The sequence below is a fragment of the Vombatus ursinus genome, unplaced genomic scaffold, assembly GCF_900497805.2.
Source record: "Vombatus ursinus unplaced genomic scaffold, bare-nosed wombat genome assembly UNPS02014235.1, whole genome shotgun sequence".
NCBI lineage: Eukaryota > Metazoa > Chordata > Mammalia > Diprotodontia > Vombatidae > Vombatus > Vombatus ursinus.
This window is the reverse complement of record NW_020954013.1, coordinates 588,407-596,773: the sequence shown is the minus strand read 5'-3', so window position 1 is coordinate 596,773 and position 8,367 is coordinate 588,407.

Genomic DNA, 8,367 nt, shown 5'->3' with positions numbered 1-8,367 from the left:
TCCTGAATCAGAGTGGATAAAACCAGCAGCAGTGGAATTGATTATGAAGCTGTGGATACTCTCACCAACAATAGGACTTTGAGAGATATTCAAAATGTCTTTCTCTGAACACAGAGGCCATGGAGAGTTTCTTTTATTGTATTTGTAAAAGTTTTACTTTGAATTTCAGTTTAAATACATGTTTACGCATATCATTATATGTGTGTCTATAAAGTGCTGATTACGTTTTCCCTCCTGCATTTCTTAGTGGCACTATGGTATAGTAGAAAAAGCAGTGATATGGATTTGAATCTTGGCTCAGCTCTTTAGTAGTAATGTGAGATCAGCAAATAATAGTAACGATAATTCGTATTTAGATTACCCTGAAGTTGGCTAAGCAATTTTCATGTGTTATCTAATTTGATGCTTGCAACTAGTCTGTGAGGTAGATTCTATTATTATTTCTGTTTTCCAGATAAATAAACTGAGGCTAAGAAAGGCTCATGGACTTGCCCTGGGTCACATAGCTAGTAAATGTCTGAGGCAGGATTTGAACTTGGGTCTTCCTGTCTTCAGATCCAACACTGTCTCCAGTATGCCACCTAATTGTTCCTTCTCCTGGGCTTCAGTATCCTAAATCTTAGACATCTGTAAGATTTCTTCTCATTCTAACTTTCTGTGAATATCAAAGAAATATGAGACCAATTCCCTTTCTTTTTCACCCTGGCTGTCTTCTACTTTGATTACATCTGTCCCCACATTATATTTATTTATTTACATACTGCATTCTGCCTTGTGGATTATAAAAAACTGGAATGCAGGTACTGAATGGTTTTATATGTTTATAACTGTAGGCTCGAGCACTGGGACTTAAACTTAATAAATAAATGTTTCTGGATCAGAATTTGTTGTCGAACCCCAGTGGGCCCTGGATATCATCTGCTTATGGGTTGTCCACACTGGACATACGGTGTCATGTTGACCTTTGCTGTCAGTTGGCACACAGGAAAAGCACTTATAAGGTTTGTCCTTCATTCTCAAAGACGATAATGATCTCAGGGAGGTGATGCCATGACATGAAAGTGAACTGGATTTAAGTGAGGTAGGGTTGTGCAAAGTTACCAGCCTCACTTTCACATCTGGAGCCATCTGGGTCCACTGGCCAGATATAGATCAGGAGAACTGGAAATGGCCTAGGATGCAGTATGGACCTTGGCCTTTTCAAGCTAAGATCTTTAACATTTCTCAGTTTGACTGAGGCAGCGCCCATTCAGTGATTAATGCTTAAGAAGAAATGAGGCAAAGAATGGCATCTTTTAAAAAAAAATCAATCTGGGAGGGGAAGACCATCAAGGTTCTGGTCAAAATAGAAATATCTGTTATTTACACTCATTTTGAGCCAATCAGGGCCCAAACAATGACCAAGTAGGGCTTGGCTTGGGATTGATTGTTGGCTGATCTTTGATTTGGGGTTAAGGTTGGGCTTTAACAAAAAAACCAAAACAAAAAAAAGTTTCAGAGATTAAAATTTAAATTCCTTTTGGGCAAAGCATTGGCAGGTAAAGGTGGGATACCCTATGTGAGCAGAGATGAGAGAAAGAAAATCAGAAAGAAAGAGGGAGGGAAGGAAGGAAGGAAAGAAGGAAGGAAAAAAGAAAGGAAGAAAGGAAGGAAAGAAGGAAGAAGAAAGAAAGAAAAGAAGGAAGGAAAGAAAGATAGATATGCTGCCCAACTGGAAGTTTGAATTTGGTCCCCAGGGGGCAGTTCCTTCCCTACTCATGGAAGTAGCTGTTTGTCCTTCATTTTCAAAGAGGATCCTAACATCAGGGAGGTGATTATTAAGTCTTAATCACTTGTGAAATATTTCATGGCTGTAAGTGCACAATCAATACTCTTCGAAATATATTCAGTGAAAACATAAGTAGCAAGGTAGAATTTAAAGAAAATAAACTAAAGAGCTAGGCAACTGAGTCAGCCAGGTAGAACAACGGATAGATCTCTGGATGTGGAATTATGAAGACTTGAGTTCAAATCCATTCTGACACTTACTAGTTGTGTGATATTGAGCAAGTCATTTAACCCTCTGTCTGCTCCAGTTTCCTCATCTGTAAAATGAGGACAATAATAGCACCTATCTTACAGAGTTTTTGTTTTGATCAAAGAATATAATACTTGTAAAGTGTTTTGCAAAAACTAGGGACAGGTAGATGACACAGTGGACAGAGCATTGGCCCTAGAATCAGGAGGCCCTGAGTTCAAATCTGGCCTCAGCCCGTTATTAGCTATGTGACCCTGGGCAAGCCACTTAACCCTGATTGCCTCTACCCTCCCTCACCCCAAACTACTATATAAATATTATAATACTGTATAAAACTACATAAATATTAGTTATTATTAAACAAAATAACACCCTAAACCAACCCTTGTGGTTTATTCCTAAGGGGAGAGAATAAATAACCTTTGAATCATCTAGTGTATCCAATAATCTGAATCCGTTGAGGTTGGTCTGAGATACTTGTGTAGGTGGGTTTAAGGAATTTCAGCCCTTAGTTAACCATTAAATAACAGAAAATTGGGAGAGATGGATTCCAGGACCAGTGTGCCAATAATAATGATGATGATAATGATAATTACCTCATTCATAAGAATAAATATAGCTCTTTAGTTTCACAGTATATTTTACATGTGTTATCTCATTTTATTCTCACAATCCTGGGAGGTAGGTGCTATTATTATTTTACAAATGGGGAAACTGAGGCTGAGAGAAGCTAATGACTTGTGAAAATAATCATACATTCGGGAAGTGTCAGTTAGGATTTGAACTCGGTCTTCCAACCCATCCACCTCCGATGCTCTATCCTTTATGTTACCTAGTTGCCTTGTTGACTACAGATTTTAGGGACAAGTCATGTTACATTTTTTGATCTGCATAAGAAAAGAGGCAGTTAGTCTTTTTTTTGTAGGCAATTGGGGTTAAGTGACTTGCCCAGGGTCACATAGCTAGTAATTGTCAAGTGTTTGGTCTGAGGCTGGATTTGAACTCAGATCCTCCTGACTTCAGAGCCAGTGCTCTATCCACTGTACCACCTAGCTGCCCTTAAGTCTGTCAGTCATTCTAACCCAGAGTAAGTAACTTTAAGATTACTCTAGCATTCCCTACACAGTGGTAGGGTATAATGGATAGTGTGCAAGAATCTATCTAGCAAGTCCTAAAAGACCTGGGTTCAAATCTCACTCTATATTTCACATTCTTTGTGATCTTAATGTTACTGAACCTCTCTCAGCCTCAGTTTCCTTATCTGTAGAGTGGGGCTTATACTAACAGTAGTACCTATCTCAGAGCTCAAATGAGATCATTTCTACAAAGAGTTTTTAAAAATCTTGTCTCTCTACTCTCACTTGAAAAGCTGGTCAGCTCCTATAGGTGGGGTCAGATAGAGAAGAAGGTTAGCTGTACCTTCTGAGACTGAGGTTTTAAAATGAGGATAACAGAAAAAGGTGGAAATCCCAATCTCCCTACATCATTGGTTATTAATAATCATTTCTCTCAGTATTCATCAATTTCTTAACTTTTGTAACCCCACCCTTTCCCAACTTTTATGACCCTCTCTTTGGTATTTCACCTTTTTATACTAGTCTTTACATCACCAAATTAGTAGACTCCTTTTGGGAATGTAATTGTGAAAGTTGGCTTATGCCTGGTGTATTCTTGCTACCTCCAAAGTGGATTCTAATTTGTATAAGCATTCTTGTCATGTTTCCTATCAAAACTCATATTTTCTATCTCTGGTGTAGTATCTATTTAAAATTTGATTGAATATGAATCAGTTCATCTACAGGCAGATCTTTGATTTTTATAATTTCATACTGTCTAGGTAAATACTCTTCTGTAGTAGGGGTCTTAATGACCAGTTTCCAAAGAAACTGTTACCACATTAGAACTTGGGAATGATCAACTGTTTCTGGCAATTTACAAAGAAACTGTATTTAGTAAAAAAATATTGCAAAAGCAAGTAAGATGAAGTAAAATATATAAATGAGAGCAGCAGTATACAGACAAGCAATGCAGAATCTTGCAAATATAAAAGCATTAATTAAATAGCACATAACAAAAATTAGTTTTTTTAAACAGAAATAATGGAAATAAATTAGTGCCATGTGCATTTATTGTAATAGCAAGTATAGCACATTTCTGCTGTTGGAAATTATTATATATATTTTGTATTATAATGCCTAAACATCACATATTTGGAATCATATGAGATATAGTGAGTCAGTCATGGGAGGGGAAATCCCACAGGAGAAAATAAAAAAAATTAGATTGGAACAAAACAGTTCCAATGAAGAAATAATACTTAGAATAGAAAGGAAGAAAAAAAAAACAATTTTCTTTTTAAAAAAATGTAATTTATAAATTTTTTTTCCAAAAATTTATTTGAAAAAATTCATCAGGAAAGAAAATATTGTTTACTTCAAAAGCATCTAAAATATGAAATGGTCACATCTTACATGACCATGTTGACACCTTTTTTGACTTGCTACCTTCCTTAAACATATGGGAACTGCCAAGGTGTTAATTACTGAGTTTTCATTTAGCTGAATGGAATATCTGAAATTAGCAGCTAGGTGGTGTACTGTTTGAGACAGCAGTCCTTGCTCCACCTCCTTGAAATATACCTAGAGCAGGTACTTTCTAATCTGCTGCAGTTTTCATAATGGACACGAGATGGCAGTGAAGCCTGCAACTTTTTAAGTTGCTTTTCCCTCCTTGCGATTCCCACTGTAACCCAAGGCCAGTCGGCAATCAGCTTGAGCAAAATCAGCTTTAGTGATAACCCCACTCTGGCCAGCTTTGATTTAGCATAGGAGATGAAACGAAGTATTGCTCAAAATTTTAAAATATGAAATCGGCTATCTATATCTGACCCAGAGTCTCGACCCCTATAGTGGTCTTCCACTCTTTTAGGATATTTTCCATTCTGTTACTACAACAGGTGTTTAAATTTGTTGTCACCAAACAGTTGCATAAAGAGGGAATCGAAAGCAAAGAAATACATAACAGGCAGGAGGAAACTGCCTGTTTCCTCCAGGATCCTCTGTGTGGATAGGAAAGCTGCCAATCTATGTATACCTGGGACTCAAAAAGGAGTGAAAAGAGAAATAAGCATTTATTAGGCTTGTATTATGTGTAAGACACTGTGCTAAGCACTTTACAAATATTATGTCATTTGATACAGTTCTGGGAGGGGTTGTTATTATCTGTTATTATTGTGGTTATTCCTGTTCTTCTTCCCATTTTACTATTGAGGAAACTGAGGCAGACAAAGGTTTGCCCAGGGTCAAACAGCTAGTAAGTGTCTGAACCTGGATTTGAATTGAGGTCTGCTGACTCTAGGCCCAGTGTTCTATCCATTGTGCCACTTTAAGATGATTGACACTCAGATGCTTGGCATACATGGTTTATGATTCAACTTGGCAGGGCATTGAGTGGGTATGATCAATTCCTCTGAATCACTGTGTACTGCTGAAGGAACTGGTAACAAAGCCCAGAGTCCATTTTCTCAGGGGGTGATCTCGACATAGACTTTAGAAGTGGGAGACCTTAGGAATTAGCTGGCCAAACACTGCATTTTTTTAAAATTAGGAATTTGAGGCCAAGAGAGTGGGGAGAGTTTGCTCGAAGTCACACGGGAAGTAACTGTTATAGCCCAGATAGGAGGCAACGTGGTGTTGTGGATAGAGACTGGCTGCAAACCAGGAAGATGGGTTCAAGTCCTTCATCTTATACATCTTGGTTGTGTGACCCTGGGCAAGTCATTTGACCTCTGTTGCAGTAGGACCCTGCATGTTCCTATATTCCTGAAGCTACTGTTAGGGCAGAATCCCTGGAAACCTAGCTCTCCATCCCTATCCCTCACCATGTGGCTTTGACTTTTTCACTTATTCCCATGATTCATTGTGGATGGGCTCAAGGCAAGAAGGCTTCAGCAGCAGTCACCTAGCCAAGATCCCAGCCCAACTCACTACCCACATCATTCCCAAGCATCCTGCTCCATTGTAGAAGTCAAAAATTCCGGGGCTTAATCATCTTCTAGAAGACACTTGGTTTTTATCTCAGAAGCTAAGATATGTCACTTACCACTTTGGTCTCTACCCTAGAACTGAAGGTTGAGCTGTGACTCTCTCACTCTCTCTCTCTCTCTCTCTCTCTCTCTCTCTCTCTCTCTCTCTCTCCCTCTCTCTCTCTCTCTTTCTCTCTCTTTCTCTCTGTAGTAATAAGGCAGTTGAGTCTGAGCTCATCTTCTCCCTCCCCCATAGCTATGATTATCATGATTATCATGTCACCTGTTGAAAAAAGTACCCTGTGTACAGAGGTAATTTAGGTTTGTCTGGAGTACAAACTTTTCCTGAGGTGCACATTTTCAACAATCAGGTTGATTAATTAGAATTTCCACAGGTGCCTCCATGACTGGCCAAGAGAGCTCAATGAGACACATGGGGAAATAAAGGTCAGTCACTAGTGGAGAGGAGGGGAAGCAGGAATTCCTGGGACTTGGTGAGTAAGCCCCCCTGCCTGGTTATCCTGGGATTCTGGTTTATCTTCTCAAGTCCAGTTATCTCCAGGGTTTCCTCTCTGTAAAGTCCACTTGGGTCCCCTGGTTACCCTTCTCCCTGTTGTATCCTTACTTGTACTTCCACAGGTTGCTAATTCCACATTGCTCAATATGGGCTCAATGCTTATCTCACTGAGCTAAATAGGGGTGGTGCTCATGCGTAGAGGTCCAAAATCTGGCTTGCTTTTTTATTTATATTGCTGGTGCTTAGCACACAGTGAGTGCTTATCCAATATTTTCATTCATTCATTCATTCATTCAATCATCTCTCCATCCATCCATCCATTCCTGTTTTCCTGGGAGTAAGGATGCTAATGTGTCTTCCCACTCTCTTACACAGTTCAGCACATTAATCAGTCAGTCCTTACATGCCAGATAAGAGAATGAGCCATGTTGTCTTCTTAGTCTGGGCCTTTTAGATTGCCAGCGCCGGGTGGGTTCACCTTAGGTGAGGTTAAATCCTCAGCTCTGCAGCCTCAGATGTCAAGCCATCAAGCATTCATTCAATTATACTGTGGCAAGCACTGTGCTCAGGACTAATTCCACAGTATGGTTAGATGTTTCCTATTGGTTGGGATGGGGCTTACCATTTATTTCCCTAGCCACAAGGAGGGGATGATCATGGACAGAGCTTCTAAACTCCATCTGGAGTTTTGGTTTATTTCTTAATGCTTAGCACAATGCTTTGCACACAGGAAATGCTTAATAGATGCTTTTTCATTCATTCATTCACTTGTTTATTCTATAGCTCATCTTTGAAGGGATAGATGCAGAAGTGCCTTCCCCACCTCCCTAGTTCAGTTCATTAATTGACCAGCCCTTATGTTCCAGATAAAGCCTAACCAAACAGGAAACAGATCTTTAAAAGGGAGTTTTCTCTGATTACCACATGGATTAAAGTGCCTCCCTCCCTTACTGAGCCTTCTGGAGCAAGAGGGCCCATGGTTTTTTCAGGTTCTTACTGGGATTATTGGATCTATCACTTTCTGTGAAAGGACTGAATTGGGTCATTGAATTGACTACTTTTCCTGACTGCAGTAAGCCAAGTGGAATATAAACTGCATGAGGGCAGAGACTATTTTGGTTTTGTCTTTGGGTCACCAGTGCCTACTATACAGTGTTTGTTATTGAACTGAATCAAAGTTTGCAGGCATGAAATAAGTAAACCAATAAATTTCAAATCAGCCTCCTTTTGTCACACACATTCATGGCATTCAACAGCTTGAAACTTTGATGCTGGCAGCAAAACTTTGTGTAGAGGATTTTTCAATGGGCTGAGTTGAGAAGCTATAATTTGGATCTTTTAGAAGTTTCAGAGAGTATATTTCTCGAAGATGAGGTTTGAAAAAGATAGTAACAACTGGTATTTATATGGTCTTTTAACATGTACAAAATACATATAATGTCTCATGTGTTTCTTTCATCAACCCTGTATGATAATACTATAGTTAGCACAGCACTGATGACCAAGGTAAAGATTTCTTATCTACGGTGGCTTTGGTTCTCTTTGGTTCTCTGGTAAACCATGTTGAGGGGAGGGTATGAGGAGGCATCCTCAAAGGCTGAAGAACACAGATATTTGTTAAGGATGTGCCTGTGTCAATCTTCCTTGGGAATATTGTTATTTACAGCTGACATAGAGTGTGAATTGGATATAGTTGATTGGAACGATTAGGGAAAGCACAATGGATTAACTTTCCTCCTGGCTTTAGTTAGAACACTAGTCTCAAGGAATGAGCAGTCCCTCAAAAGTCATGTTGATAGGACTAAGAGG